General features: G+C 36.5%; 1 long non-coding RNA gene across 6 annotated transcripts in view; it reads left to right on the top strand.

The window, feature by feature from the left end:
* Nucleotides 1–18,587, top strand: part of LOC118471573 (uncharacterized) — a 119,235-nt gene that overhangs the window by 80,341 nt on the left and 20,307 nt on the right. For all 6 annotated transcript variants that reach the window (XR_008603724.1, XR_008603727.1, XR_008603728.1 and 3 more), the window contains one exon: nucleotides 7,923–8,202. This is a non-coding gene — a long non-coding RNA (uncharacterized LOC118471573). The remainder of the gene's footprint in view (nucleotides 1–7,922; nucleotides 8,203–18,587) is intronic.

Genomic DNA, 18,587 nt, shown 5'->3' with positions numbered 1-18,587 from the left:
AGAAGGCTCAGTCAGCCATCTCCCCACACCTCCTCCTGTTCTGTAGCATGATCCTCCTTTAACTGCGCTCCACTGACTACATGTAGCATGTAATCAGTGTGTTCCTGGAAGCTGAAGTGCAGCAGCATGGAAGCACAAGAACTCTGCTTCCAGGCTGCTAAACACAGGATACAACCTCTGAAGGCAGCACTAAGATTTAAATTATATGCCCAAAAAAACCCCAAAAAACAATAATAGTCAGATTCTACCAGCAAATGTTCTTGGGGGAGTGGCCCCTTCTACAGAACAGGAACAAGTCAGGGATTTATGCCATGTAGTTTCATGTAAAGTCTGAAAGTTTGGCTGGTAAGAAGACACTTTGCAGTTGTCTTTAATGCAGCTATTATCTGGTTGGATATGGAGGATTGCATGCATAATTTATGAGTAAGTGAGGAAATAAAAACAAAGACAAGCGGCTGAGTTGTGAAGTGAAACAAAGGGATTGTCCTGACTGTAGCAGTCATGAAACGATGGCAGACTCATGAAACAATGCAAACTCCTGAAGTGTGAACCAAAAACTAATAACAGATTCCAAAATTCAGCGGTGTTAAAATGAACATCTACATTCACTGGCCACTTTATTAGGTACACCTTACTAGTAAAAGGTTGGACCCCCTTTTGCCTTCAGAACTGCCTTAATTCTTCGTGGCATACTTTCAACCAGGTGTTGGAAACGTTCCTCAGAGATTTATCTCCATATTGACCTGTTAGCATCACACAGTTGCTGCAGATTTGTCAGCTGAACATCCATGATGCCAATCTTCTGTTCCACCACGTCCCAAAGGTTCTATTGAATTGAGATCTGGTGACTGTGGAGTCCATTGGAGTGCAGTGAACTCATTGTCATGTTCAAGAAACTAGTTTGAGATGATTTGAGCTTTGAGACATGGTGCATTATCCTGTTGGACGCAGCCGTCAGAAGATGGTCCACTGTGGTCATAAAGGGATGGACATGATTGGCAACAATACTCAGGGAGGCTGTGGAGTTTAAACCATTATCAGTTGGTACTAAGGGGCCCAAAGTGTGCCAAGAAAATATCCCCCACACCATCACACCACTAGCAGCCTGAATTGTTGATACAAGGCAGGATGGATCCAAGCTTTCGTGGTGTTTACGCCAAATTCTGACCATCTGAAATGGAGACTCATCAGACCAGGCAACATTTTTCCAAACTTCTATTGTCTAGTTTTAGTCAGTCTGTGTGAACTGTAGCCTCAGTTTCCTGCTCTTATCTGACAGGAGAGACACCCGGTGTGGTCTTCTGCTGCTGTAGTTCATCTTCTTCAAGGTTGTTGTGTGTTCAGAGATGGTTTTCTGCATTCCTTGGTTGTAACCAGTGGTTATTTGAGTTCCTGTTGCCTTTCTATCATCTCCAACCAGTCTGCCCATTCTCCTCTGACCTCTCACATCAACAAGGCATTTTGGTTCACTGGATATTTTCTCTTTTTCTGACCATTCTCTGTGAACCCTAGAGATGGTTGTGTGTGAAAATCCCAGTAGATCAGCAGTTTGTGAAATACTCAGACCAGCCCGTCTGGCACCAACAACCACGGCATGTTTAAAGTCACTTAAATCCTCTTTTTTCCCCATTCTGATGCTCGGTTTGAACTTCAGCAAGTTGTCTTGACCACGTCTATGTGTCTAAATGCACTGAGTTGCAACCATGTGATTAGCTGATTAGCTCTTTGTGTTAACAAGCAATTGAACTGGTGTACCTATTCAAGTGGCCGGTGAATGTATATAGGCTTTAATTACAGCTGATAGACTGACAGCAGACAGCATATTTCAGCTTTCAGTTACTGAAACGTGCTGCAGCTTTTAAGAACATTAGACCATTGCTGTTGTTTCTACTGTCAGGACTTCACTAAAGCAAACAAATTGTCATGTCAAGACAGCATTCTCCACAATGTTAGACTCTGACTTGATCCATCCTAAAGAAACATGAGAATAACTAAATGATAAACGTTTGGTTGGACCGAATGGGGTTAACATGAGTGGAGGAAACAGGTTGCATAGCCTCTCTTATCTGTTGGAGAGAAAGATGGCTGGAAACCAGAAAAGTTACATGAGAGCAGAAGAGGAGAGGAAATTTGCTGCCCACCTTATCTAGAAGCCTTTGTTCTGGCACATCCAGCACTAACACCTACAGGCTGCTGGGGTTCCCGGTCAGGGGGCTTCTCACCACTATATCACCACCCACACCCACAAATATACTCTCTCACACAGAAATGATGACTTACTTATTAGAGGCTTACACAGACAAAAGACCTTCTTTAATCCAGCCCTCCAGAGCAGAGATAGGACGCCCTATGCTAACATTTTAGCATGCTCTGTGCTGACTGATAGTGGGCTGTATTTTTAGACAGTGAGTGCTTGAGTCCAGAGCTATATATCTGAACAAACACTGACCGGTTTGCTGTGGAAGTGGATCTAAACATTCACACTCACCAGAAGATGAATTACGTTTTCTCTGGTGCCACAATCAGAAAGCAAATGTTTTAAATTAGAGTGATTTTAATACACAAATGTAGCTTTTTGGAGATTTTGAGATCAGAATACAACATAAATATTCAGATCTTTTAGTATTAGTAGTGATACCTCGCTGTACCAATACTGTGACAAGTCTAACGTAGAAATTACCAGAAAACAGAAACAGTCAAGTAAAATACAACTACCTAAAGTTTGGAATGAGGTACAGGGCTGGCATAAATGTGCTTGAGTCACCCTTCAGTCAAGTGAGATTTGAGGCCAGCGTTGTTTTGTTTTTATGGCATTTTCTTTTAAGAATATTTAATTCAAGCATTACAATGTTGCACCTCCTTTTTTTGTTCACAAATGAAGACAATGTGTGAGTGTGTGTGTGTGTGTGTGTGTGTGTGTGTGTGTGTGTGTGTGTGTGTGTGTGTGTGCGTGCGTGCGTGTGTGTGTGAATGGTTACTGCTGTAGGGAGAAGCTGTGCGTTTGACCTCTAACCCGTGACTATGACTGAAAGATCGTCACTCACCGTCATATATCCACACACACTCCTAGCTGCTCACATACGCAGACATACACAAACACAGATTGATACACTTCCATACACGAAGATGGACACAAAGGAACTGTGTCGACCCAAAGTGTCCCTCTGTCTCTCTCTGTCTCTGCACACTCAGGAAGGTGTCAGTGGTAGGTGTCGCTGGGCAGATAATGGCGAGGTGATGGGTCAGAAGCTTGAGGGAAGGCTGGAGAGTTAAGAGGTTCAGTGGGGGGACAGCACTCTGGCTGATTGGTTTTGGTCCCATGGGATGGGGGAGGCACTGAGATATGACATCATACCATCCTTAGAGAGCGGGAGAGAAGGGTGGAGGTCACGGGGTCATTGGACGGTGACAACAGCCCATCTGCATGAGGTCAGAAACTTATTATCATCAGGCTTCCCGGTGAAATTCATCATTTCTACTTGTACGGTTGAGCTTTGTCCAGGGTGGAACTATGACTCACTACACCCCATATAGTCCACTATATAGGGTGTTCGCCATTTTGTAATGTTAAATTACAGATGTTATGTCCTATATAGTGCACTGTGAGAAGCAGTGTACAGCTGATAACCAAGAAATATGTACCATTATGCAGGAGAACAAGACGAATGACAGCAGGAAAACTTGTCATTAAAATGTCGTATTATCTCAACAGAGAACTTCACTCTAAGACTTCAGTTTACTTGCGGCTTCTAAAAGCAGATTATGAGGCTTTAACTATTACGCTGATCTCTTATGAAATCAGCTCCTGGTTTGGGTTCAGGAGGACAGAAGACACTTTCTGTGGCTAGAAGGTTATGTTTAAAACTTCTAACTAAGGTTATAGTTACTATATTACTATGCCTATATACTATATGGTAAATGATCAACTCTTATACAGCGCCTTGATATCTTAGTGGTACCCGAAGTACCAACCTTGTGATCAGTGGACAACCTGCTCTACCAGCTGAGCCACAGCCATTCTGAGTATACTATACTGTACTGTACTATAATATAATATAATATAATATAATATAATATAATATAATATAATATAATATAATATAATATAATATAATATAATATAATATAATATAATATAATATAATATAATATAATATAATATAATATACTGTTGTATAGTACTATACTATATTACATTATACTATTCTATATGATACTATGATGTACTATGCTATGCGGTACAGTACTGTACCGCATAGCATAGTACTGTACTGTACTGTACTATATTGCACTATACTATACTATACTATACTGTATTATACTGTATTATATAGTAATGTACTATACAGTATCGTATAGTGCTATACTATACTATTCTATACTGTACTGTACGGAGTTATACAGTCCTATAGTGTACTGTACTGTACTGTACTGTACTATACTATACTATACTGTACTATGATTGGATTCACAGCAGACAGCTTTAAAAATGATCAAAATCTGTAGAGCGGCACCAGAGATATTGCCTTCTGTATTGAACACACTCTTCTTCCACATCAAAGCCTGGTACCTACATTACCCATAGTCCAATTTCATGCTAGCAGCAGCTAACGTAGCCTGCAGCAGAAATGAGGATTGAGCTCCAGAGGTCTGGTGAGCTCACTTCTCTCTGACTCTACACCTCCACATTTTCACACTCAGACCCAACTGACTGAACTTGAGGGGACATTTATCAGACTTCACACAGCTGCCTCTGGAGAACACAAAATATCATAAAACTTCATCCAGCAGTGCTCTGCAACACCTGGAAACACCATGAGATGTGTAAAATTGGTGGAATTCTCCTTTGCATGTTGAATAGATCGCTGACTGAATGGCCAACATTTTCCCTGCCAGTTGGAATAAACAGCCTCTACGGAGGACAATGAGAAGACAGTCATTGTGGATTTCTAAACAAATAAATTCAATTAAAAAATCTCATCAACACAAACAGCAAAATGTGACATAAACATATGTATTTGGTCGATATAATAAAGAGGACTGGAGTAAAGAAGAGGAAGGAGATGTTGTGACAAAGGTGCCATGGCAGGAGAGCTTCTTTGTCATTACAGAGTCTTATCTGATCCATCAGAATGCCCCATTTTCTCCTTCCCTTTACCCATTTATTTATCCTCCTCCATCTCTATCTGAAGTCATTAAGCAGTGGGACTCTAAGCAGCGATGAGGAGAGATAGCAGCTTCCTCCTTTCCTGCTCTCCACGCCGTCTTTTTACTCCCCAATAAATCACTGCGAGGTTTTCCTCAGTCTCTCCTCATGCTGTAGTAAAAGTGAGGCAAACACTCCACTTTTTACGATCCGTGCTTCATGTTCGAGGTGCCGTGCTTCATGTTCAGATGTTCCACGGCAACAGTGGACAGAGTTGGATTTACAGCATAATGAACGTAATAAAATACCAGGCATGTTCCTCCAGCTATTTAAGAATGGCTGGAGTAGTTTTTTAAGCCGATGCAGAATTACAGAAGTAATTACATCGACATCAACTACAGAAAGAACTTCCAGCGTGACATACTGCCCCATGTTTAAGTTCACGACAGCAGCTAGTAGGTCATCCAATGAGTAGGTCATCCTTTTGTTATTCTGTAGTTTGGTGTAAGTTTCAGTATTTGTGAAAATGATCTGCATTGTAAAAGTAATCAGTTGTGTTTGTGCATCCTTCAAGTCCAAACCATAAGACTGAAGGCCCCAAAGACTGGATGTTGTTGTTGTTCAGTGCAGTGATAAAACTATGCTATGCCATGCTATGCCATGCCATGCTATGCTATACTATACTATACTGTATTGTACTGTACTATACTATACTTTTTTCTATGGCACTATACTATAATTTACTTTATTATGCTATGCTATGCTATACTGCACTATACTATACTTTTTCTATGATGCTATGCTATACTATACTATACTATACTATATTATATTATACTATACCATACCATACTTTGCTATGCTATGCTATACTGTACTGTATTGTACTATACTATACTTTTTCTATGATACTATACTATACTATACTATACTACACTATACTATACTATACTTTGCTATGCTATGCTATACTGTACTGTACTATATTTTTTCTATGATACTACACTATACTTTATTATGCTATACTATATGATACGATACGATGTTATGCTATGTTATGCTGTACTGTACTATACTGTACTAAACTGTATTGTACTGTACTATACTATACTTTTTTCTATGACACTATACTATAATTTACTTCATTATACTATGCTATGCTATACTATACTGTTGTATAGTACTATACTATATTACACTATATTACACTATATTACACTATACTATACTATACTATACTATACTATACTATACTATACTATACTATACTATACTATATTGCACCTAACTATACTGTATTATATAGTAATGTACTACACAGTATTGTATAATACTATTCTATACTGTACTGTACTGTACTGTACTGTACTATACAATACAATACAATAACTTTATTAATCCCCGAAGGGAAATTCAATAATAATATACTGTACTGTACTGAATTATACTATACTATACTGTACTGTACTGTACTATACTATACTATACTATACTATACTATACTATACTATACTATACTATACTATACTATACTATACTATACTATACTATACTATACTATACTGAAGGCCCCAAAGACTGAACATTGTTGTTCAGTGCAGTAATAAAACTGTCCATTTTACTGTACTATACTAACATTTGAGAAGTCTAGAAGAGCTGCATGACTATTTCATTTAAGCCCCCTTGTGTGTGACCTGTCTTGTTCTACCGTCTACCTCGTGAGGATACAGGATCTCAAAATCACGGGCTGTCCAGGAAAATGTCAGACATTTGCTGCTGTAGCGACAGACACTCTGAAAGTGTTTAGTTTGCCCTAAATTAGAATCTCTTCGGCTGCAAAACTCAGACAAAACGAGAGCAACGCCTCATCTTCCCATCTATGGAAGCCAAAGACCTGTGTTGCGTGTCACACCCTTTCTTTCACTCCGTATCTTCTGATCGTCACAATCCAGCAAAGACAAAATATGCCATGACGATAATCTTTTAAAAAAGAAAAACAAACTATGTATTTAAGGGTCAAACGTTTCCCTTTGTACTGTGAGATGCAATAAGCTCCTAAAACAAAGGGAACCACTGTCAGAGCTTTGGTGCTTTTGTTTGCTGCCCAGATGGTTTTAACAACTCACAACATTATAACTGAACAGACTGAAGAAATAAAAAATCTCCATAGACTGGCAATAAAATTTATGAAGTAAAATTACTGCATTATGCTATACATATATAAATACAAGCACAGTATAAAACGTGGAGGTTTACAGTATGTTTAAGGCCATGGAAATATTTTATTGATGATGTAGTTGAAATCAGCACATCTTCTCTTTAACAGGTGATTTTGGCTTCAGATCAGTAACATAATTGTTAAATGCTGTAATTTTAAATCGTCATTGTTATTACAACTATTGGAACTGTGAACACCAGCGCTGTGTCGTGTGTCTGTGACTGTAACTTAATCACATTTGGACTGTTTGGAAGAAATACAATCAATTTCCTCTGAATTCTTCAGTGATTTTTCTCCCAGATCGTTAATGGGATGGGGTTCGCTGCATTGTGCTGCATGTCAATAAAGCTTAGACAAAGAGGGAAGAAAAGCGAGTAGGGGAATTAAAAGGCTGGTGTCAGTATTTATGGGATTCCAATTCAACTCTAAGTAACTCTTTATACAAGGAAGCTGCTGCTCTAGCTTCAAATGACTGCCTGGACTTTAAATAGTATGATGCTCGTACAACTGCCCTGTCTTTATTCAGGGTTAATTCATTTTGTTTGATTTTTTTTGCAGTTTAACTTCTATTCTTCACAAGTCTTGTGACCAAGTAGCCGCATCCTGACGGGGTGGCATCCCTCTCAACTACACTGTGACTGTCATGGCGGTTGTGATTGCCAGTGGGGGAAATAAGCAGCTCTGACATGAGTGAAGCAGCCCCGGGCCCCGACACATTACTGGACAGTAGGAGCCACACATGCAGTGTGTCACATCGGATGAAAGACAATCTTCATCGCGTCCTTTCGCTGGTGTTTTATGGCTCGAGCAAGTCTCCCAGTCTTCTTCTCCTTTCTACGTAAGTGGTTGTTTTTTGTTTCCAGCGTTTTTCCCAATGAAATATTTGCACTGCTTGTATTCTAGTAGCAGCAACTCATCACAAGTTTTACTGGTTTGCTTATTTTTTTGTACAAAGCCAGATTATATCTACAAGATCTGAAAAACATCCAGTTGTTTCATATGCTTTAGACCAGGGGTGTCAAACATGCAGCCCGCGGGCCAAAACCGGTCCTCCAGAGGGTCCAATCCGGCCCTCAAAGTGTAAACATTACAGAGAAGACATTAACTGCAGATTGTAAATTTGTAAAACTGTAAATTTAAAATAATTTCTAGACCATGACAAGTTGTTTGTTCATAAAGTAAAATACTAGATTGCTCATTTTTCTTTTGTTGCTTTGTGTCTCATTTTTGTAATATTTTGTCTTTTTTTTGTTGTTTTTTTGTCTGACTTTTGTCGTTTGTCTCCTGTTTTTGTCATTTTGTTTCTGGTAATTGTCTTGTGGTTACTTTGCAAATTTTTATAAATTTGGGGAATTTTTTGCGGAATTTTTGGATTTTTTTCAGACAAGGGAACAATATTTTTTGATGCCGTAAATGAGGACAACAGGAGGGTTAAACACAGCCGTGAGTTCTACTGTTGGTTTCCTACGATCATCTAAGAGTTTGTTCAGACCACATTTGTTCCTCGAAGATGATGGTTTTCCACTATCCTTCAGGTTTTAATAGTGCGTTGGACGGTTCTTAACCTGATTTTAGTAGTTTCAGAAATCCCCTTAGTTGTTTTGTTTGCTTGATGCAGGAATAATTTGACACGTCTGAGACAGATTAAAATCCTTTCCATGACCACAGGATATGACTTCCATCATGGTTGTTTTAGAAATGCTCCTCACTGCATCAGCTGGGGTTAAATAAGTTGTTGCAGCTGAAACATAGTTTCAACATAACATTTCTTGAATACCACGTGAACATTTACATATTGGCACGGTTACATATGGATTCAAAGTGTGTGATATATACCAAACGTTTCTTTAGGGAATAAAGAGGTTAAGACTCGGTTTGGTCCGGACAGCAGTGATGTATAGCATCTCCCAGAGGGAAATATTTTCTGCTCCTGAACTGAATATTGGTTGAAAAGAAGATGCTTGTTGAACTGCAAGTGTGCAGTGATCCCACAGTATGGACCTACAGTATATGCTTTGTTTAAAAAGAAATGCTTAAAGGTGGAGCGTGGTTGAGATTTAACAGTGATTTGTACAGGAAGAGATTTATGTCGATCTTGTCTAACCAACAACATCTGCTGTTGTGTAGCCTAGTGTCAGGGTGGTGTGATTCTCCAAGTACCCTCATAAGTCCTCATGAATTCTCCTTAACATCTTCCTTGACCTCACAATGGTTTTTTTAACTCAAGGTGAAGGAAATGTGTAAAATAAAAGATCCACTAGGTGGAGACAAAGAGCAGCAGGTGTCCTGAAATCACAACGTGTTGACATAAAAGGATAAAAATCACATTCATTAAATAGTTTTTAAGCTATTATGGCACAGTAGTTCTAAGAAATTAAAGTAGATACTAACTATCTAGCTATGTGTTAACTTCTATTTCTAATATGACTTTCTGAAATAGAAGCACAATTTTCTTATTTATTCTGCTTCTGTTTTATGAAAAATTTTAACAGATTGTTTTCAGAAAAATCTTCTAAACAGAATGCTGCCCTCAAAACCCTAATGAAACCTAAATGAAACCTAATTTAGTGCTGATCTGATCCAACTCTAATCTGTGACCTGGTGGTTCAAACTATCTGTTAAAGTGCAACACTGGATTCAGATGCAGCTGCAGGACATTTGAATCATAGATATACGATGTGTCCAGTGGTTGTCAGCCTGGTCCTACTTGGTGCAAGTTTGATAGCCTTAACTCTAGTTTTTACCTGAAAAGGGGGTGTCTGGGAGTCTGAAGTTGTTCACTCAGACTCGGTTTGCATCTGTAGGTGCAGTGATGTACATTTCTGGTGTTTGTCTTCTTCTTGATGTTCATCCTCTGTAGTGGCTTCTTTGCAGCAATTCCACCATGAATCCCTGATTTTAAATAATTAAAATAAATTGGGAAAAAAAAAACATTGAATGAGAAGGTTTGTCCAAACTTTTGATTGGTTTTGGACCTGTTAATGAATTAAGCAAACTTCCTACATTTTAAAGAGGATGAAGAGATGTCCTTCTGCTTCTTTTATCAGTTCAGTGTGAAATTTTCCCAGGAGTTATTATGGTTGAAAAAGTCATCTGGAAAGCAAGAAGGCTTCTCAAAGTGTTGTTGTAATTTCAGCAGTAGACAGGTGCTGTTATTCTCCTCTGAGACTTGGTTTTTTTTTTGTTGGTTTCTTCACATTTTGGCAAATTGGCTCCATTAAAAGCAGCTGAATGAGTTATTATCAGTTTCCGTTTGCAGTGAACAGGAAGTACAGACAGCAACAACTAGATCACTGTGATGCTGAAGAAAACCTTTTTTCTCTGATTTCTAACCAGGTTCATGGATGTGTTTTTTTTTTAAGAATGTTCGTTAGATATAATGAGATCTGTGGAAGGGGTACATTACACTGAATTATATAAATATGTGATTGGAAGGGGTGGAAAATAAGTAAGTGTATTACTCATTTTATTCTACTTCCACTCTGCTACAAATCAGAGGAAAATACTGTACTTTCTACTCCAGTACATTATCTGATAGCTTCAGTTTGCATTTTGCTGCTAATCCTGCTAATATCATGCAGGACTTTTACTTTGAATGGAGTCTTTTTGTTTTGCTGTTTTAGTGCTTTTACTTGAGTAAAGGATTGAGCTGGGCCTTTACCGTGGTACAACTCAGTCACTAATCTCTCCCTTTCTCTTAGGTGTGAATTCATTTCTCACTAACACTAAATAATGCTTTCATGCTATAGTTCACCTTTAGTTATGGTGTGTGAATTATTAAATGTACACAAAACTTGAACCTTTAACACGTCAAAGCAGGAAAAGCACAACGGTTGGTTTTAATAACATTAATATTGGCAGAGTTTGGTGTTGGACAGGCTTCTGACTTTTCATTACCAAAATGTCTGCTGTAAAAAGGGTTTGTATGCTGCAAAACAAAATCATAAAATAGTGAAAGTTTGGCAACAAGCTTGCCAGATGAACTGCATTAAAAAACTGTTAAAGACCAGTTATGGCATGTACCTCATATACAGTAGATAGTTGGGATTTAATAATTACAGCTCTTCCCTACTAAAGTATAACTGGCTGTGTGTCGTCAGCAGACACCTTTACAGACTCTGTAGGCTGGTCCTCACCTACACTACTGTTCAGAAGTTTGGGCTCATCCAGACAATTCCATGTTTTCCATGAAACTCACACTTTTATCCATGTGCTAACATAACTGCACAAGGGTTTTCTAATCATCAATGAGCCTTTGAACACCATTAGCTAACACAATGTAGCATTAGAACACAGGAGTGATGGTTGCTGGAAATGTTCCTCTGTACCTCTATGGAGATATTCCATTAAAAATCAGCTGTTTCCAGCTACAATAGTCATTTACCACATTAACAATGTCTACACTGGATTCATCATTCATTTAATGCTTTCTTCATTGAAAAAAAAATGCTTAAGACCTTCCTAAGTGACCCCAAAATTTTGAACAGCAGTGTATGTTCAGCACAAGGACATGCAAACACAAGCAAATTACTTTTTTTTGTAAAACATACAAAAAAAACTGAATTTCAACTTGAAACAGATATCAGATGAACGCACATAAACACACAGCAGGATCATTCATCAACATGACTGAGTGTGAAATATCTCTAATATATTGTGTGTGTGTGTGTGTGTGTGTGTGTGTGTGTGTGTGTGTGTGACCCAGCTGCTGCTGATCTGCCTTCCCCCTCCTCCAAGGACATTCGTCCAGCAGAGTCGACCCTTTTGTCCGTCGATGTCTCTCACTGTGATGCTTCATCTTGTCCCTTTTCTGTCTCTTTCTCTGGATCTTCGCATGTCTGGCTTCCTCTTTTGTGTGGATACTGTTTGTCTCACCACTTTATCTCTCTTACATCACCCCTACCTCTCTCTTCCTGTTTAATTTGTATTTCCAAACCAGTCTGACCTGTGACATTTTTTGGGAAAACCAAGACTCTAGTTTCAAGTGAGATGACTTCAGCCTCCGTCATGTCTAGTATGAAAGGTGAATTTACTTTAATGACCATAAGAAAGACCCTTTCCATTTTTCATCTTTAATTCCTAAGGCTTGCCTGCCACCTTGTGGCCATCGAGACAACTTACAGTGCTGTGAAAAAGTATTTTCAGAAATCTTCTGTTTTTGCACATTTCTCTTGTTTACACAACCGTTCAAAAGTTTGGGGTCACTTAGAAATGTCCTTATTTTTCATAGAAAAGCGTTTTTTTCAATGAAGATAATGTGATAAATGACTATTCTAGCTGGAAACGGCTGATTTTTAATGGAATATCTCCATAGGGGTACAGAGGAACATTTCCAGCAACCATCACTCCTGTGTTCTAATGCTACATTGTGTTAGCTAATGGTGTTGAAAGGCTAACTGATGATTAGAAAACCCTTGTGGAATTATGTTAGCACATGAATAAAACTGAGTTTTCACAGAAAAAACATGAAGTGGTCTGGGTGACCTCAAACTTTTTAAACAGTAGCGTAGCTCCATGGTTGTGTTGAAGCAACATGGTGGCTGTAAAATGCTCAGTGTGCCAGATGTCTTTGTTCCCTCAGATAGTTTTTTATGTCTGCTGCCTCAAAACCTGCCACTTATCTGAGTCACACACGCTGAAGTTCTCCTTCACGGAGTTTTCATTCCACCCACATGGAACAATGCGAGAAACAGAATGTATAGAAACACAATGGTTTTGACTGTCGTTGAGCCAGATTTTGCTCAAAAAAACCCCTCTTTGTACACATTATGTTACAACATTTCTGCTGTTATCTATCATCAGCGTTTGGGCACAGAATTTTTTGAAGCACACAGTTTGTAATTCATCAGGCAAATCTCATGCTTTTATTTTGAAGGCTACCTTGCCTTACTTCAGAATGTAAAAAAATGTCAATAACTAGCATTTTGAAAATGATGAAGTACCTTAGCTCTTGATTTATTTATCACAACATGAAATGTTCATCTAAATGTAAACTAGATAACTGTTCAAGTAATTCTGTGCAAAAGCTTATCTCTGGACCTTTTTAAATATGTCCATGTGTTATTCTCAGACTTTCGATCAATAGACGCTTTATTGTCATTGTGAAAATACAACAAAACTGATGTGGGAACTTAGCAAGCCCAATACAAAATATTTTATTTATAAATTCTTAAAAAATAAAATGAATTGAAAAAGAATTAGGTTGTATACATTTGTACAGAGCACAGTACAACTAGCAGCTAGTAGTGGTACGTGTAGACAGCTATTAACTATGTACAAATAAAACAGAATAGAATAGAATAGATCTTTATTGTCATTGTTAAACTACAATAAAAGGCAGTTTAGCACCTCTTTGGATAAGCAGCATAACAGAACAATAAGCACAGAGTCATTACAAAAAACTGAATAAAGATCAATTATATTTTTAAAAAAGCAAGAATCCACTGTGTAAAATCAAGAGTAAATATTAAATTTCACTGTGTTTAGTAGAATAAAATGGCAGTTATCAAACATGATATATAGCAGGTCCATGTATATGTTGTCAATTGTATTTTCCGTTCTGAAATGGGTATTGAAAAACAAAAAAACGAATGATTATTTGATTTTCGTTTTAAAATACAAAAATTAAAATTGAAATACAAGGCGTTTTTCCTTTTCATGATCAAAAAGGGGTATACGAAATTTCCGAAATGCTTTAATTTTCATTTTATATTTAGAATAACAGGAAAATTAAATCACTAAGAGACAGAAACGATAAAGGTCCGTTTTTTTCATTTTCTGAGACCGGAAGTGGTCATCAGCAAGTGTGGAGCCAAACAGAGTACGGTGCATAGACTGGATATGATTTTTTTTCATTAGTTTTCATGGTCAAAATGAGAGATCAGGTGGCCGATCTTAAAATAAATCAATATTGAATTTTTTATAGAGTGTTAAAGTTTTGCAAAGCCAGGGGGCGGGACTACTTGATTGACAGTCAGGTCTGGAATGATTGACAGGTCCTATGGAGGAGGAAGCAGAGACTCTGCTCTCCTCGTTTGGATTAATTCTGATATAATAACTGTTGGTTTATTTATCGGTGGAGCAGCAGAACATTTTCCACAGACAGTTTTCCTGTCCGTTGGCTCTGAACCTTTATCTACCTGTGGTCGCTCTGTCTTCTGGAGTGATTTGATTGGTTATACGTCATGAATAAAACTCCTTTAACTTAACATCTGTAAACAAAACAAAAACATAAAGTTTTCTGTTAGTTTGTGTTCTTCTAAGTTTAACTCCAAGATTTTAAATACTTTCATTTCCTGCAAATGAATATCTACTCCAAATGTCTCACTAATAATCATTATCAGCCTTGAAAACCCACAAAACACCCCTCTATACTCGACCACACTTAGTACAGTCCGGTTCCCCCTTCTATAAATCTGCTTGGAATCTTCCACTTCCTGTTTGTCAAAGTGGCCTTCTACCTGGACAGGTTTTGTTGGCGCTCATGCAACAAACATTTTAGGTAACTGCACTTTAATATGGATGGATGACACTGAATTAGAGTCTGTTTTAATGAGACTAAGTTAAGATGTGTAGCTCTGTCATTAAATAGGAAATTATTTCTCAGAATTCACAGAGAAAAGTCTGAAATGTTTGCTAGGTTAGCATCCCACATGTTCTTTGGCTCAGCTTAACTCTCTCCAGCTTCTGGATCTCTTGAGTTGCTTGTTGTTAAAATATCTTGCTAGAGGTGCTGAAGCTCAGAAAGTCTGAGATGTTTGTTCAGAATAAGCTCATTCTCAAGTCTTATCTGAACTGTCCTCTTTTGTTTGAACTTTCCCTGAACTTAGGAGTTAATGACAGAGCAGCACATCCAGACTCAGTCTCATTTATGTAGAGATTAAACGTCAGTGTCATTCATTGATTTTAAAGTGCAGTTTTTCAAATGTTTGTTGCACGTGCTCCCGACCAAACCAGTCCAGGTGGAAGATGATGTAAAGAGAAAGCTCCAGAGGATGAATATCACACATTTACATTGGAAATAAATGTCCTTTAATGAGACATTGTCATGCAAAAGTTGGATTTCCCTTTAATGATGTTCAAATCAAGTGTTTTGTTGATGTTGGTTTCTAAATGTTTTCTGACACTCGGCCCCAAAGATTAAAACCTTCTACGGCTCACAAGCTGCAACAATTCACACATTATCAACTATCTTTCTGACTAAACTAAGATAAAAAGTGAAAAACTGCCTGATTCCTGCATCATGAATGTAAATCTTTTTGGTTTTTATGACAGTAAACTGAATATATTTGGGTTTGACATTTTATAAACCAAAACAAGAAATGAATTAGTGGAGAAAACAATCAACAGATTAATGGACAAAGAAAATGTGTTTTCCAACATATATGGCTGAATTACTCCAACATTACAAGATACAAACAATTTTAATTCTATTTTATTTATATAACGCCAGTGACAGGTCACATTGTCTCAAGATGCTTTATTTTTATATTTTTTTGTCATATTTAAAATATGACAAAGTAAGAAATTTACACCTCTTGACTAATCCAATTTATTATTTGGTTTTTAAGAGGGTTAGGGTTAGTCTCTGGATGCTTTACTGTTGGCATGACACAGGACTGATGGTAGCGCTCACCTTTTCTTCTCCAGACAAGCTTTTTTCCAGAAGCCCCAAACAATCAGAAAGGGGATTCATCAGAGAAAATGACTTTACCCCAATCCTCAGCAGTCCAATCCCTGTACTTTTTGAAGAATATCAGTTTGTCCCTGATGTTTTTCCTGGAGAGAAGTGACTTCTTTGCTGCCCTTCTTGACACCAGGCTATCCTCCAAAAATCTTCGCCTCACTGTGCATGCAGATGCACTCACACCTGCCTGCTGCCATTCCTGAGCAAGCTCTGCACTGGTGGTGCCCCAATCCCACAGCTGAATCAACTTTAGGAGACCATCCTGGCGTTTGCTGGACTTTCTTGGGCGCCCTGAAGCCTTCTTCACAACAGTTGAACATCTCTCCTTGAAGTTCTTGATGATCTGATAAATGGTTGGTTTAGGTGCAATCTTAGTATCAGCAACATCCTTGCCTGTAAAGCCCTTTTTGTACAAACCAATGAAAGCTGCATGTGTTTCCATGCAGGTAACAATGGTTAACAGAGGAAGAACAATGATTTCAAGCACCACTCTCTTAAAGCTTCCAGTCTGTTATTCTAACTCAATCAGCATGACAAAATGATCTCCACCTTGTCCTCATCAGCACTCTCACCTGTGTTAACGAGAGAATCACTGACATGATGTCAGCTGGTCCTTCTGTGGCAGGACTGAAATGCATTGGAAATGTTTTTGGGGGGATTAAGTTCATTTTCATGGCAAAGAGGGACTTTGCAATTAATTGCAATTCATCTGATCAATCTTCATAACATTCTGGAGTACATGCAAATTGCCATCATAAAAAATGAGGCAGTAGAGTTTATGAAAATTAGTATTTGTGTGATTCTCAAAACTTTTGGCCACGGCTATAAGTCTTGTTTAAAAAGTATTATTTTTTAAATGTTTAATAAAAGTCTTGTTTAAAAAGAATCATTTTTTAAATGTTTAATATAAGTCTTGTTTAAAAAGTATTATTTTTTCGGCTTTTTAAAATTTTTTTTTTATTGAGGCACAGGGAGAGAGAGACAGGGGAGAAGAGTTGGGAGAAGACATGCAGCAAAGGGCTGCGAGTGGGACTCGAACCCGGGCCGCTGCGTGGGGGACCAGCTCTGTACATGAGTCACCTGCTTAACCCGTTGAGCTATACGGGCACCCTGAAAAGTATTATTTTTTCAATGTTTAATCTAATTCTTGTTTAAAAAGTATTATTTTTTTAAACGTTTAATATAATGCTTGTTTAAAAAAGTATTATTTTTTAAACGTTTAATGTAATTCTTGTTTCAAAAGTATTATTTTTTAAATGTTTAATCTAAGTCTTGTTTAAAAAGTATTATTTTTTAAATGTTTAATCTAATTCTTGTTTAAAAAGTATTATTTTTTTTAAATGTTCAATATAAGCCTTGTTTAAAAAGTATTCTTTTTTAAATGTTCAATATAAGCCTTGTTTAAAAAGCAGCCTTCTTTGAATGTGTAATTGTCTGAAGTATTTTCTCTGTAATTTTTAATAATGTTATTTTAAAAATTTTGTTTAATTTCATACTTACATGTGTTGTATCGTGTTTGATCGTCTCATTCAATATTTGTCTGTTTAATCTCATTTAAATTTATTTAATATTTCAGTTGATTAAACAGACAAAATATTGAATGAGACGATCAAACACGATACAACACATGTAAGTATGAAATTAAACAAAATTTTTAAAATAACATTATTAAAAATTACAGAGAAAATACTTCAGACAATTACACATTCAAAGAAGGCTGCTTTTTAAACAAGGCTTATATTGAACATTTAAAAAAGAATACTTTTTAAACAAGGCTTATATTGAACATTTAAAAAAAATAATACTTTTTAAACAAGAATTAGATTAAACATTTAAAAAATAATACTTTTTAAACAAGACTTAGATTAAACATTTAAAAAATAATACTTTTGAAACAAGAATTACATTAAACGTTTAAAAAATAATACTTTTTTAAACAAGCATTATATTAAACGCTTAAAAAAATAATACTTTTTAAACAAGAATTAGATTAAACATTGAAAAAATAATACTTTTTCAACAAGACTTATATTAAACATTTAAAAAATAATACTTTTTAAACAAGACTTATATTAAACATTTAAAAAATAATACTTTTTAAACAAGACTTATATTAAACATTTAAAAAATAATACTTTTTCAACAAGAATTATATTAAACATTTAAAAAATAATACTTTTTCAACAAGACTTATATTAAACATTTAAAAAATAATACTTTTTCAACAAGACTTATATTAAACATTTAAAAAATAATACTTTTTCAACAAGAATTATATTAAACATTTAAAAAATAATACTTTTTCAACAAGACATATTAAACATTTAAAAAATAATACTTTTTAAACAAGACTTATATTAAACATTTAAAAAATAATACTTTTTAAACAAGAATTAGATTAAACATTTAAAAAATAATACTTTTTAAACAAGACTTAGATTGAACATTTAAAAAATAATACTTTTTAAACAAGAATTAGATTAAACATTTAAAAAATAATACTTTTTAAACAAGCCTTATATTAAACATTTAAAAAA

Source organism: Amphiprion ocellaris, chromosome 13, assembly GCF_022539595.1.
Source record: "Amphiprion ocellaris isolate individual 3 ecotype Okinawa chromosome 13, ASM2253959v1, whole genome shotgun sequence".
NCBI lineage: Eukaryota > Metazoa > Chordata > Actinopteri > Pomacentridae > Amphiprion > Amphiprion ocellaris.
Note: the sequence above shows the minus strand (reverse complement) of the source record. Positions and strands in the feature narration are given on the sequence as shown.